This window comes from Malaya genurostris, chromosome 2 (assembly GCF_030247185.1).
Source record: "Malaya genurostris strain Urasoe2022 chromosome 2, Malgen_1.1, whole genome shotgun sequence".
Classification (NCBI taxonomy): domain Eukaryota; kingdom Metazoa; phylum Arthropoda; class Insecta; order Diptera; family Culicidae; genus Malaya; species Malaya genurostris.
In genome coordinates this window covers 27,036,322-27,050,212 of record NC_080571.1, presented here as the reverse complement: position 1 = coordinate 27,050,212, position 13,891 = coordinate 27,036,322, and positions in this window count along the sequence as shown.

The window sequence follows — 13,891 nt, the reverse complement described above, 5'->3', positions numbered from 1 at the left end:
CATCATGTTTCTGTATATTTACTAATCGATTCGTCTCAAAACATGATCACTATTTCACATAATTACACCACTATTCAATGTTGGATGACTTTATAGTTAGTGATGTTCACTTTCCGCTTGTTCATTCAACAATTAAAGACTTCTGAAATTACCTGATAAGCAATAAAAGCAATGAAAAATATGAGATGAAAATTTGCACTGAATTAGATTGCTCTTTGTTTTCATCTCATTTCGTATCGCAAGGTTGCCAAGTTTTCTCGTAATGTTAAATAAAAACAATTATTTTTTCTTCTTTAAATTAAATTATCATCAACAAGTATTTTTTGGTATCCGTGACATTAGTTTAATTATATCATTGATATTTATATATAAATAAAACTGTTTCGGATTCTAATATTACCAAATAGAGCGGGTTAAATACTAATCAAATAATCATTGTGGCAAATCTAGTAGCACTGGTTTCTTTCCGCTATACGTCACCATAACACTGTTAAATGTGTGTGTTTCATCGGCTGTGCACAGAGATGCTAGATATTTTCATAGAAAATATGTATCTGCTCTATCTGTTTTCACTAGTAAAATGAATCAAATTCAAATCAAATTCAAATTGGTTTTAAATTTTAATATAAATATTTATCAGTGATCATCATCAAACATTTGCACAAAAGATTTTTATTTTAACATGTGATTTGTCCGTTGATTAATAAACTTTTAAAGTACTGCAATCATATACTATTAGATACTCAGAGAGAAAAGTCCAACGTTTTACTTCTCACTTTTTATGAACCATCACAAATCTGTATTAAATTTAGAAAATCTGTAATCTGATTTAACGAACGCGAACGCAAAAATCTATACACATCTGTATGAATGGCATCTCTGATTCTGCATTTTGTTTTAAGAAGGGCTAATGCCTAATTAGTAACAATTCTTTTTTTGTTTTTTTTTTTAAGTTCTCCAAATTAACTGCAGAGTTAAATTTTTAATTTGAAACGAAAGGTAATAAAAACGATTCAAAAAATTTTAAACGTCGAAATGATTCCTAACTGTTTTTTAAAATATCGTTTGTTGTGTCATAGTTAGCATTGGGCCCTTTTTAACGAAAATTCTGACATTTTGAACCTGAGAGTGTAATAGTGGAATATTTTGGTTTTGATTGCTGTCGCCATTGCTAATTTATGGGATGAATGAAGGACCAACGATAGGATGAATATAAAACAGGGTGGCAAGTGACCGGGAAAACCGAGAAAAAGTCGGGAATTTGGTTTTACCGGGAAAAAGTCGGGAATTTTAGTGCAAATCTGGGAAAAAATTTACTAGTCCTAGTCTTAGTAACGATTTTCAGCATCATGATTTTCTTGATACAACAATTGAAAAGATGAAGGCCATTTTGTGTTTGAACTAGGAGTTCAGTACAAGTTTGGAAACTTCTTATTGTCCCTCACAGGTTCAATGGTGCACAATCCATTGAAAATGGAGCCAACACCTCAGCCATTTTAAATCAATAAGAGCTTTCTTAGTTGCCATCAGTAACAGCACAATGAATGCTCATAAAGAAAAATAAGGATAATTTGGATGCTTCTGCTGGATTTTAATTAAATCTCGACAAATATTAGAAAAGATTCCAAGTGCAAATGACAGTTTCTCTTTGTTTATTTTCTCTTTCAATTATTACGCCGTATTCCTGTATTTTCCAACATTTTTTTTAAAAAGCAAATCAAAAGTTGATAGTTTCAGTCGTTATTCTATGCAAAGTGTAAGATAGAAGGATTGCCGATAGGACCGTAACAATCGAAAGTAAGAGTAAAGAAAAAGGAACTGTCATTTGCACTTAGGACCTTTTTAGTGTTTGTCTTCAAATTTCAGAATAAGTATGCATAATGGTAAAAGTAACATCAGGTAACATGTCTAATATATTTTTTAATAATTCGTAGAAGCCGTGTTTTTAGTTACCAGCTAATGATTCCACTAATTTCACCAAAATTTGTCTCAGTAATGTGAAATTGTGACAATACTTGTTTAATAATCTTGGTATTGATTTCAATAGGATTCACAAAATCGACAAAGCTGTCGACTTTTATCCACCGTTTGCAAGGAGTATTTGATTTCCTTCTTTGACAGCTGAAACTGGTCGGAAGAGCCTGTTCAGTGTCGATGATAAGAGAATCAAATTTAGATCATCTCAGTCACTAGAGGCATAGATTGTTGTTGTTTTTCCAAAGTGAGAAGCGTATGTATTAAGAATTCTAGAAGGATTTTGTTCTTTCGCCAAAACCCAACTCTGAAAGGGTATCGTATATGTTGTTAGCAATGGTCCTCATGTGCACTGCACAACTGGTCAAACTGTCAACTCTATGAGAACTTCTATGCACACATTCAGGAGAGGCTTCAATGGCTTATGCTTATGGCAGTTGAAAAAAAATTGCTGTCTCAGTTGCAACGTCGTAACGGCTTTGATATCATACCATATAAGCAGTGCACAACCCGTAAATTTAGTCATGAGTGAACTGGAGTTCTTTATTGAAGAATGATAGCTCTCTATTCTTCTCAATAAAATAGTCTTTCGAAACGTTTGCTGGTTTGAGAAATCTGGTAGAAGTTCGCGAACTTTGAGAATGTATACAAAAGAGAATGATTATTAGTAGAACACATGCTAAAAGACTTCACTATTATAGAATCTGTTTACAACAAAATATAATTTATAGCTCTCATATTATTTTCGAACAAACTTACAAAGTTTCAGAAAAACGAAAGAACGGTTCAATAGAACTAATTCTTTCGGTACAACTATCAAGTTTTCAACAGTTCTTTGGAATTAACGGTTTCGCCGATTTCTAGAAAGTCTTGAAAGAGATTGAATAGTTCGAAAAATAGTTATTTTAATTTGAATTGTAAGACTTTAAATTGAATTTTTCATCATTAGGCTTTCAAATAACAGATGATATTTCTGGAAAACTACAAAACACCACCAATAATCGTCGAATATGATGAGAAAGCTGCGCTTAAGAGCATTATTGGAAAGAGCAAGAAGTTTAAAAAAAATGTGTTGATTTTTCAAGAGAATTGCAAGAATTTTTATGCTTCATTCCTTCGTGAAATGCAAGACTGATCACTTTCATCGCCGTTGGCCAGATATGTTTCTTGTTTTAATCCTATTGTTACATCGAAGTTACTGGCGAAGTAAAAGACAAAATAAAGATGGAATACATTGGACTGGATGGTACTGTTAGTTCAGAAGATTAACGTTTTGACAAACTGTGGATGAGAGTTTTAATCGTAGTTCCAAGGAGATAACCGAAAAATACTTGTTTTTCAACTTTCGATGTTGCCACCCTGATAAAACCTTTGAGATGAAATTAGGAGCACAGTAGTGAACATATCAGAAGTGTTTTTAGCTGATTTTTTAATTATTTTAATTTCCAAGGAATGTGAATCAATTCCCAACGTGGAGCAATGCGAATTAAGCAGAAATATGAAAAAATCGTAGTGATTTAGGTGGCTGAATCAGATTTTTAAGACGTCCTTACAAATGAGATAAAATAGGGAGCCCTTACCCTACATATCTGCTTAATGAATGATTGATACATATAAATCCAAACAGTAGGACTTGGAAGCCGAGTGCAAATTACACTTGGAGCCAGTAAAATTCTGTACGAATAGAATATTGCGTCATTTTAGAAGTAAAGTAGCTATGAATTGTATCGTTTGTAGAATTATGTCACCCGTAAAATTCATAATTTCTTTCTGTGTAGGATTCGCTAGTATTTCCGTTTATTTCGCCTCGCCCCAAAATGAGAAGCGATTCACATTTCTTGGAAAACAAACTTATATTAAAAAAACAGCAGAAAACACTTCTTAAATGTAAATGCTCAAAATTTGTATGAGTACTTTTTTCGAGATGCTTAAGCTTCTGAACAATCGCGCTTTACGAAATTAGAGGTGATTCCAAAATATTGGAACCCTTATATACATTAGAGCGGTAAAAAACAGCAGGTTTTGTCGGTTACGTCACTTATACCATCATATCTCCGGAACCAAAAGTCACACCCAATTGATCTTCGAACTCAATCAATGGCATTGTTAAAATCGGTTTAGCTATCTCTGAGAAAATTGAGCGGTAAAAATATCTTCGAAAAGTGCACACACACACACAATGTGTGAATTAAGTGCAAATTTTTATCTTATAATTTTGAAGATTTTCATTGCTTAGCAGGTAATATTATAAGTTTTTAATTGCTGATTAAACAAGTGAAAAGAGAACATTGCTAATTGTGAAATCATCCAGCATTGAATAGTGGTGTAGTTATGTGTAATAGCGATAATGTTCTGAAACGAATCAAAAAGTAAATATTCAGAAACATGAAGAACTGTAAAACTTAAGACGAAAATAAAGACTGTTCCAGAAAGTATGGACGCAACCAAAAACCGCTGCCATTTCGCAATGGTTCAGAATCTGTCAATTTCTATGGCTGCGTCCTGTTGTTTACACTCTTATTTAACCACTTGTGCATTTGTTTATTCGTTTTCATTAGTTTGTTTCGAAATGCGTGCACTTTCAGCAGAACAACGTCGAAAAATTGTGTACAAATGGTGCACATAACGCGTACTGTCACTGAGAAAGGTAGAAAAAATGGAAGGAGTAAGTGAAAAAGCCATGCGAAATGCAATCAGGAAGTTCGGTGAGGATAACACCTTTGAAGATAAACCGAAAACGGGTCGAAAAAAGGGTCCTGCTAACCCTCAGTTGGATAAACGTATACTGAAGGCGTTCGAGCAAAGGAAGGAGGTTTCAGTTCGGGATGTGGCCAAGAAAGTGGGCACTTCGAAGTCAAATATTATTCGTGCTAAAGAACGTTTGAATCTTTGAACCTATAAAAAGCAGAAACAACCAAAACGTAGTCCGAAACAAGAAGCATCGATCAGGCCGAGGGTTTGAAAGCTGTATAATACGATTCTTGCTGGAAATTTCAACTGCATAATCATGGACGACGAAACCTACGTGAAACTCGATCCTTGCCGGAACCACAATATTATATGGTTCGAGAAGGGCAAGTCCGAGACATCGATTGAAGTCGAAAAATTTGGTAAGAAAGCTATGGTCTGGCAAGCAATTTGTAGCTGCGGTAAGATTTCGAAACCCTGCATCACCACTGCTTCAATGAACAGCGAAATATACATCAAGGAATGTTTACAAAAACGACTTCTACCCATGATTCGAAGCCACAAGGATCCTGTTGTTTTCTGGCCAGATCTTGCTTCTTGCCACTACTCGAAATCAACGCACGGAACGATCGAAATTAGCTCTGCGCCTAATTCGTATTACTGTTTTTGAATTCGTTGATTTTAACAACAAAATTTCCAAAATAACTATAAAATTAGTTAAAATTGAGAATTTACTTTGCTGAAAAAAACTCTTATTTTTAGAGAATGTGTTTAGTTGGCGAATATCCCGGACACAAACCAGCAATATTTCAATCCTACACGAAATTTTCGTTGACAACTAATTTTGTTATTAAAATCAGAAAATTTGGTTTCTATTTATCTATCACCATCATTACTGAAGGACAGCATAAAGAAAACAAAAATGAAATTGGTTTTATCAACAAGTTTATTAGCCAAAAACTCATGAGAAGTGTCAAAGCAAAACAATCCATTAAAAAGCTAAAAGGGACAGTCTTGTTGAAACTGCTTGCAAATTGTGTAGATGTTTTTCGCATGTGTTACGATATATCCATATATAAATTTCTAAACCGATATGTAAAAATGACATAAACTGTCAGTGGAAAGTGTATTTATTCAGAATTTGTGCGCATTTGAAGCGATTGTGCGTGATAATGTTTTTACGCGGAACAGTGAAGTGAGTTTCGAATGTTGCACTCTAATTGTACATGTCAAATGATGTTTTTTGTATCTTCCGGGTGCTCAAAGTTTTCAGTGAGAGAGTCGATTTCGCGAAGTCGAATGAAGAAAACAGCGATTCAGAAGAAAAATTTTCAAAAATAAGTTTATGTTTCGCTTATGTCTTTTTCTCCAATACAACATCGTATTCATACCTGCCAATATAGAAAAGACTATCGCCACTGAAATTTTTTTTCGGTGGTAGTGTGCCATCTAGTGGCTAGTAGTCATTACGGTGTTAACGTTTTTTCGGTGACAAAGCGCCATATAGCTGCAAATGGCAGAAACCAATTCAACCATTTATGTTGGTTGAAAACAACGTTTTATTTCTCTAATTCAACTAAAAAATTAGTTGAATGGATATGAAGTGTGCTTTAGCTAAGAAATGACAGCACGTTTAATTGGTGAATTCAACTAAAAAAATAGCCATTTCAACAAATATTTTATTATTATTAAGGGAATGAGAATTAAAAAAATCTAAATTAGCAAAAGTAAGATTTTTTTAGTTGTCTCAAGAAATAACTAACTAAAATCAGAAAATCAACTAATTTTTTCGTCAAAATGCTGATTTCGGTCTTTCCGTGCGGTGGAATGGCATACTACCAAAAATGTCACTTTCGTCCCAAAAGACATGAATCCATCAAATTGCCCACAACTTCGATCAATTGGGGAATTTTGGGCATTAACGAAGGCACATCTTAGGAAACATGTCTGGGCAGCCCGAAACCATTCAACAGTTCGAAAAAGATTGGAAAAAAGCGCCGAAACTTGTCGCCAAGAAGTCTGTACGGAATTTAATGAGGAACGTTCGCAAGAAGGTGCGCCAGCTAGTCTACAATGGCTGAGTAGCAAATGCTGAGAATAATATTCTGTTGTTGTAGTCTGATATTATCAGTATATCGAATAAAATTTGAATATCTGACACTTGTGAATTATTTACAGCGAAATCAAAGTGCGTCCATACTTTCTGGTACAGTCTTCATTTCCTAAATTGGAAAGTCGGATAATTTTTAATGGAAAAACGATCATCCGGTTACGATATTCGGAAACGATCATCCGGAATTACAGACTGATAGGTATAACAATTTCCTTTTCAGGGACGTGTTTTTTGTACATGACACGGAAAATTCAATCAAATACATTCAAATAGCTGTATAATTCTAGAGTTGGACAGATTTGGTTAATTGATTTTGGGTGTAGCGGATCGTTCCAGATTCCGGAAGTATCGAAAAAAAAGTGACCTTGTACTCCAAATCGGACATCACTAGAATTTCTTAGTAACGGCTGAACCGGTTTCCATAATCTTAGATTCGAATGACAAGTCTCTTGGTGCCATAGCCTGTTATTAAATATTGTCCAGATCGAATCGACTTTCGGCTCGGGTGTAACAGGGTAAAATGTGGAAAAATGTGAAAAAAATGCACTCGAATGTGGCAGTGTTTGGCCAAATTTAAACGTAACAAACCGGAATTTTTCGTCGATATGTAACAATGGATGAAACTTGGATCAATCACTTCACTCCGGTATCGAAACGGTCGTCATCTGAATAGACAGCCACTTGTGAACCTTGTCCAAAGCGCTCTAAAGCACAACAATCGGCTGAAAAGGTTATGGCCTCGGTATTTTGGGATGTGCGTGGTGTAACATTTATCGACTATCTTGAGAAAGGAAATACCATTAACAGTGAACGTTATATAGCGTTACTGGAGCGTTTAAAGGTTGAAATTGCAAAGAAACGACCGCATATGGCGAAGAAAAAAACAAGTGTTACAAGTCAATCAAAACAATGGCGAAACTACATGAATTGAACTTCGCTTTGCTCTCACATCCACTGTATTCGCCAGATTTGGCTCCCAGTGACTACTGGCTGTTCGTAGACCTGAAAAAAAATTAAATAGCTGAAACTGAGGCCTATTTGAGGCAAAAGTTAAATCGTTCTACAAAAGTGGTATTGAAAGGTTAGAGCGGTGCTGGAATGATTGCGTTGCTATTGATGGAGATTACGTTGATGAATAAAGTTAATTTTGAACCAACAAAAATCGTGTTTTCCTTATTAGGCCTGAGACTTTTCAGTCCATGTGTTGGCATTTGCATACATTCACAGCATCAAATACAAATGAAACGTATGTGATTTGTTAGTGCGCCTAGAAACATGAAATCGATTTAGAGAAACACTTTTTTTTTCAAAATGTGTGGATGTGAATGTGTGCCCTAAAATCGTTGATTGACTAGCTGTCACTTCTGAATTGAATCAGGGTATTTAGTAAAGATTCTCAACAATTCATTTAACGAATTTCGATGCGCACGCTCCAATAAAACTTGATTAGTAAAATGCCAGACGTGCCAAACCAAGACACAACAGAGCCCGGAATGCACCGCACATTTCGCTGCCTCGGCGGCCACAAACCGCCCCAACCAAAATCGAACCGCAGCACAGCCCGACAATGAAATCAATTCCGAGCTACTCCGATTCGTAAGACGCGCGCAGTCACAATTGCGTCAATTAATTAATCTCCCATTAGTTCAATTTCCCAGTCGGCGTTGGCCATGGGAGTTGTGGTAGATCATATTTTAATGCAATAATAAACACATAAAGATAAGACTTCATCAGCTTAATTCTGCTCAACCAGTCCGCGTCAGTCACCACGCCACAGCCTTCGAAGCATAAAGTGGAGAAAAAAAAATCCCTCGTTTGTTCGTTTGTTCGGGTGCGATGCTTCCAACCTAGAGTGGCATCATAATTTCACAAAACGGCTCAGCAGAAGGGCAAAAAAAACTGCTGCTGCAGAATCGCACAGCTCTTTAAAACGATGACAGCACGCGGTGGCGGCTTAAGCCAGTATATCGGCTCATTTTATTATTTTTTCTCACCCACGCCACCCCATCATCGCCACCACCCCTCCCCCCACATGAAACGGCGAAGAGAGAGAGAGAGACAGCCCGGTGAGCACGGTCATAAAAGCGAATCATTTCGATTTTCATATGCAGCTGCCTTTCTCGCTGGGTTGCAGTTTTGTGCAAGTTGCGAAAAATATGGCGCACTTTCGTTCACATTTCGCTCTCACTCACTCACTCGCTGACTCCCACGCTTCGTCCACCCTCCCCGGGATGAAATGCGTATTTGTACACACTCTCGAACGAAACACCGAGGCAGACCCACGGGCGAATCCGGGGCTACACCGAGAGGTACGTGCATGCCACTAGCTGGCAACTGCAACACACTGCACAACGGCACACCAGCTGCTGCAATTAGTTATGACGTGCGAAAATAAAATGTATCAAATTTCAACTTTTGCCTAGCCCTGCCTGTTTGCCTGCCTGGTCCGCTTCGAACCACCAGCGACAGGCCGCATAACGATGAGGAACGAATGTGAGCCGTCCACCCCCGGGCCCATTCGGATTGGCCTGCCTGACACATGATTCTCTATCATTGCCTCTCCGCTTCTCATTTTGGGCTTGTTTTGTATTCCACGACGTGGGGTGGGTGGTGCAAAGAAATGCAACCGAAAAACAAAAATAGCAGTCGATTGTTTGTTTTTTTTGTTGTTGTTGCGGAACGCTTGGCGAATTATTCCCGTGTGGTGGCTTCACTACTTTTACATTTCCGTACAACAACGAGGACCCTCCGCACTTTTGGAGATGATAGCAAGAGATTTATGTTTTCTATCGGGACGTCAACTGGAATGACTAGTTGTGCTCAGTGCTTGATCGGTTCAAATAATTAGGAACTAACGCACCTGGTAAGTACTTTCGTCAACTGTCAACTGTCAACTGTCAACTGTCAACTGTCAACTGTCAACTGTCAACTTTCTGTCACCATTGGCAGAACCACCGTCGGCCGGCCGAACCACTGGTCGTGCATAAAACGTTACGGGAATGCTAGCTGTTCCTTTTTCTGTTTTATGACTGCGCAATAAGCTTCACAGCCTGACGTTTGTTTGTTGGGCACCAACACAACATCGCCTGTTGTTTTTAACCCTTTCACCTCGTGGAAAGTGCGTTTATTGATGACAAACCTTACCCTCTCGGTAATATTTTTACGACCACCATTACCGACCCGGCTGTTTCACTTTCCTTCGGGAGAGATGATAAGCACCGTAAAGCGATTGCTTCTGTGACCCCTTTGGTTTTCAACCCCCCTCCCGAAGAAGATGGCAGTCTAATTTATTCATAACTTTTTTATTACCGAAATCTTTTGTTGTTGTTTAACCCTTTCATCGATTGGGATCGAATTGAAAACACAATCGAGTGGATGAAGCGAAAGAAGAAAACGATACACCTTGTTATTGTTGCCAACTTGTGGAAGAAAATTTTCTGATTATTTTACAACCGACCCATCAACTGACGTAAAGTTTCCGCATTCATTACCTGGATGGTGATGATACTTGCCTCGACGACGGCAGCTTCTGGGTTTATTCTTCATTGATAATTTTGTTTTCTTAGGTAAATTTTCTGCCTTCCTGGTCTCCGGTTTTCGGGAGGGGTTTGCTCATAGAAACGGACCCATTGTCGGTCGCCAGGTTAACCCTTTTTCTTTCGGATGCGGCCCGGTATGAGCGAATCGAGCAATTATTGTCTCTTCGTGCGTGGTCCGTTAAGAAAGTGCCGGAGTTCTGCTGCCATGGGTTTGTTTATGTTCGAGAGTAAAAGGTTTCGGGTGGGTTAGGCTTTGATTTTTTGCTGTTTGGCAGTTGATACGCAGTGAGAGTTTTATTTATACTATTGAAAGATTGTAAAATTGTCTTCGATTGTTTAGATAAATTTGATTTTTGCTCTAGTAAATATCTTACCTAAATTTCTGAAAATACTAGCACGTTTGAAAATACTTGATAACTCGTCGCAGTGATTTGGTAAATCATTTGTTTTACCCCCCACTCTAACCTTTTTGATCGTTCACCGGGCTCGCAGTGATTAAAAGTGACGTTTCATTTTGAAATTCGCCTTCAGTTGTGGAAATAGTATCGAATCACTACAAGCAACGTGCCAAAGTACTGCTCGCATATCGTGAATATCCAAACTACCCGCACACCAGATTGCCAAAGTTGTTGAATGTTCAACTGTGTTCAACAGTCTACAACAAAATTGAAATGTTCGAAGAAAGCTTGTTGGCATCGTCTAAAAAAGCAGCTAATTGATTCAGCTCTACGAACTGAGCAAATGTCCGTCTGTATGTGTGTTGTTAACAATGAGGTCGAGATAACAGAGATGACTGAACCGATTTTGATAAAACTTGTCGCAAATGAAAAGTATTCTAGTCAGCCTGAACGCTTTTGAATGTTTACCTTTTGAGTTATATGATTATTATTATGTCAAAATTTTCATTTTTTTTTTGCAACATCTGGTAATACTTTGTATACAAAATATGTTATTAGACTTAGATTTTCAACACGGGGAAAGCTATCCAACAAGCCAAAGATTGTTCAAATCCACACATTTCTAACGGAGAAATCGATATTTTTGCGGAAGCGACTTTTCCTTCCAACTCCAGAAGTAGAAGTTTTTAGCGATGTTTGGAAGCAAAGTTAAACACGATTTTAAATACTGTAATATGAAATTGTTACTAATCACCTAAAAGATTGTGTGGGGCTCACTTTTTCATGACATTTTCCCTCGTTCTGAATTTAGCACAGTTCGTTTTTGCAACATTAAAGAGTAATTTTGAAATCAAAACAATTTCATGATTATATTGATTTAAACTGCTTACAGTAATAATTACTGTAAAAACATAGCTTTTTACAGTTCGACGAGATCAACAAATGTGTGTGTGACCAATAATTTAACTCAATTTTCTCGTCAAGGGCTGAACCGATTTCCTACTTCTAAGATTTAAATGAAAGGTCTTGAGATCCCATAAAAACGTTTTGTTTTATAATTAAATCCGACTTCCGGCTCAGGAGATACAGTATTTTAAATAAACTTTCCACAGTTATATCGATTTTCGATTCAAGAAGGTACCCAAGAATAGTATTCGGAACGCACTGCGATTTCACTGATTTTCAAAATCTCCGAACGGATCAGGGTCATTTCGCCGAAAGCAATTTCGCCTAAAGCCGTTTCGCCGAAAGCCGCTTCGCCGAAAGCCATTTCGCTGAAAGCCATTTCGCCGAAAGGGTCGTTTCGACGAATCCTGAAATCGTCTTAAAATCGTAATTGGATTAGATTTTAAATAAAGACAAATGAAAGATGACAGTGTTAACGCCCGTTTTATTGACCTACAATTGTACTTCTTGAATAAAGATTGATCCATGAACCTCAGAACGGAGTTCCCAAGCAAACTTGTTGACTATTAGCTACTAAGCATCAAAGCAATTGCATAGGTGTATCTACCAGGGAAATGTATGTGGTATTTTCCGTTTATTAAGTGATAATGAAAAAATATCTAACGCGGCTACGCCACATCGTTTTAGTTCATGTGCTGTCCGACCTCGCTCGGACCTAACTAAAGCAACGAAGCCTAGGTTTGAGTAGACTGGACACACGAGTCGGTTACAGGTTTGTATACAAGAGGCCGCCGCTTCCGATGGCGGGTTGGCGGCCGACTCAACTGGCGTCGCTTTAGCGGCTTTGCGCCGGCGATCCATCTTGGCTTTAGTTATGTGGCTGTGCCACAAAAAAAATGTACAAAACATGAAATGCGAAGATTACCTATTCGAAATTATCAACGGTACCAAAAAATTACTTGAAATGATATTAAATATTTTTTAGTGAACAGATTGCTACACTCTTAGACAAAATGAAATTTACGCTTGACGTAAATTCAAGTATGCCGTAATTTCTTCCGTGATGACACAATATTACATCTACTAACATATAAATATAAATTTTGCGTCTGTATCGATGTAAACTTCAGTTAAATTAACTGTGAAGTTAATGATATGACTTATCTTTACATGCTGGCCCTTATTACCAGTATCACTACACGGTGACATCGAAGTGAAGTGATTGTATCCTTATTACGGATGTCACTACAGTGAAAATAGCGAAAAGTTCATCCAAAGTGACTACTTGGATGAATTATCACTTCGGGCTACGTGGATTTTTTTCAGTGCAATTTTCAAAGGTGAAGAGCAAGCATGCAAAATGGAGCAAGTTAAAAATTTAATTTTTATTATTTTTTATAAACTGTTGTTTCGACTTAGAAAGAAAAAGACCAATAAACGACAATTTGCCGTCCTTGTGGCATTTATGGAGGAGCATCCCGATATAGCCAAAGGAAGCAGATTTTCGAATTCGAGGGAATCGGTTTCTAGTCTTTGGTGGACGATAACGGAGTCGTTGAATGAGTTGGGGCCTCCAATTCGTTCCGTTGCAGCCTGGCAGAAGGTATACAGGATTGAAGTTTTAATTATTCGTTCATTTGATTTTTATTTTAGAATGTATTTCCTTTCTTTGTTATGTGTTCACTGATTTTGTATTTTTGGTTTGGACCGATAAAACACTTGAAATAAAAAAGAAGTTGCAGTACAACAAAAACGAAATAACGGCCACTGGTGGTGGGCCAAATACGTTACATTCATTTAACGATTTAGAAGAGACCATCATTCCTCTGCTTTCATTGGAGAGAGCAGTTAACCACAGTGGTAAAATATTATTCAATTTCTAACATTCTAAAAGTGTTTTTCTTACTAATAACAAGCGCAGTTTTCGGCACGCCATCGTCTAGCACATATAGGAATGACGAAGAAATAATAGTATCGCTAGAAGTAACTGAAGACGAACCAGAACATAGTGCGGCCCATGTTGAAAAAAATCATTTATAAAAAACTGTGACCAAGCTATATCAAAGCGCAATTTCCGAAAGGCTTTGCTAGAAAGGCAAACAGGCGATCTCGGCGAAATAGAAAGACATGTTGCTGATTGTGCTCGATATTAGCGTAAGTCATACGAGTTACAAAAAGAACGGTTTGCGCTGGAATTGGAAAAATTCCAATTTAAAAAACAAGTGGTGCCGGAAAGGCAGCGATTTAAAAATCAACAATTAGAATTTAATATG